This window comes from Chelonoidis abingdonii, unplaced genomic scaffold (assembly GCF_003597395.2).
Source record: "Chelonoidis abingdonii isolate Lonesome George unplaced genomic scaffold, CheloAbing_2.0 scaffold0738, whole genome shotgun sequence".
In the NCBI taxonomy this organism is placed as follows: Eukaryota; Metazoa; Chordata; order Testudines; family Testudinidae; genus Chelonoidis; species Chelonoidis abingdonii.
In genome coordinates, this window is record NW_027424999.1 from 1 (window position 1) to 1,901 (window position 1,901).

The 1,901-nt window shown below is 48.2% G+C and overlaps 1 pseudogene; it reads right to left on the reverse strand.

The window, feature by feature from the left end:
• Positions 1 to 29: 29 nt before the first annotated feature.
• LOC116833662 (syntaxin-binding protein 2-like) overlaps positions 30 to 1,901 on the reverse strand; it is a 14,185-nt pseudogene continuing 12,313 nt past the window's right edge.

Sequence of the window (1,901 nt, forward strand, 5' to 3'; positions counted from 1 at the left end):
GATAAGCAGTTTTCTGATCCCTGAGTGACCAGAGCAGGGGCTGCTCCAGGCTAATGAGAACACCTGACTCCAATTAACCTGCTAAGAGTCAGGTGAGGCTGTTAAGCACCTGGCTTTAATTAAGGCCCCTCTGGTGCTATAAAAGGGGTCACTCCAGTCAGGTCAAAGAGAGCCAGGGGAGAGAAAGTACAGCTGAAGGGCTGGTTAATGAAGATCAGGGCCAGCTCTAGGCACCAGCGCTCCAAGCATGTGCTTGGGGTGGCACTTTCCAAGGGGCTAGCATGCCGACGCCTTTTTTTTTTTTTGCGCTTGGGGTGCAAAAAGCCAGGAGCCAGCCCTGAGTGGAGATGAGCTGCAGTGGTGGGGGGCACAGGAAGGGCCTCAGGAAGCAACCAGGTGGGGGGGGGCAGATGAGCCACTCTTCCCCCTCCCAGCTCACCTCTGCCTCCTCCCCCATGCTTATTTTTCCCCCTACTGTTACTCACACCTTCATGTCAACTGTTGGAAATGGGCCATCCTGGTTATCACTACAAAAGGTTTTTCTCCTGCTGATAATAGCTCACCTTAACCGATCACTCTTGTTATAGTGTGTATGGCAACACCCATTTTTTCATATGTGTGTGTGTGTGTGTGCGCGCGCGCGTGTGTGTGTGCACACATATTAATATGTATATAAATGTATGTGTATATATACATATAAAATATACACATACATCTTCCTACTGTATTTTCCACTGCATGCATCTGATGAAGTTAGTTTTAGCCCACAAAAGCTTATGCTCAAATAAATTTGTTAGTCTCTATGGTGCCACAAGTACTCCTCATTCTTCTTGCCAATGTAAGAACCATCCTCGAGTGATGCAAAGCCACTAGAGCAGTTCTACGTCATCCTCACTGCAGTCCCAGCAAAGGGAGTGTGGCCAGGAAAGGGGAATATGTTTGGAAAGCCTTCTCCCAGCCTCTGAACTGGCCCTTTTGGGCTACTGGCAGCTAGGTGTTAGAGTGGCCAAAGGGCTACTTGAATATACAGCATAGGCCAGATCAGTCCCTCGTTGGCACCAGACTCTAGGGATAACAGGTAATCTAAAGTCACTTTTGTTTCTACCTTCAGTCATAGCTCAGCCAGACCCAGAAATTGGGGCCTCTTGTGTATATAAGGTTGCAAAGAAGCAACTGAAAGCAAAATTAGGCCCTTTGATCAGGGCCAGCCCTAGGTTTTTGCCGCCCCAAGCAAAAAAAATTTGGCTGCCCCTCATCTCAGCCCTGGGCTTCTCCCCCATACCGCCCCTGCTACCAGTGCCCCCACACACACACCTTCTGCCGCCCCCGCCCTGGGCTCTCCTCCTCCCCTCACCTGCACCTTCCATCCGCCACAGCCCTGGGTCCCTGGTAACTCGCTCCCAGGGCAGGTCATTCAACAGGAATTTTGGATGTGTACAGAACACAGACAGGATTGGTTCCCATATGGTTACAGAACTGCAGTAAAGTGGAACAATTTTCAGCTTGTGTGAGTAGAGGCTATCTGGATGCATAGTATAAGACTGTCCTCCATAAATGAGGAAAAGTTGAGGTGCCTTTATTATTCTTTTGTTCCACTCTTTCTATGGGGAATTTGCCAATGCAATATCACTGTCTTCCTTTTAAACAAACAAAAAGGCAATGGCTGTTGAAAATAGCAATTTCAGTCCTAATAATCACTGGGAATCATTTCTTGCATAACTTTATCCTATCTTTTTCTACAGCAAGTTACAGTGGATCAGTATATTTGATTTGGGAGAAATGAAGTAACAGCTGCCCAAACTGAGCTTGAGCACTCCTGAATTTTGAAGTGTTCAAATCTGGAAGGCAGGTGCTGGGGTGGGGGCTGTGGCTCCGTGGGGGAGCACAGCAGCATGTATGCA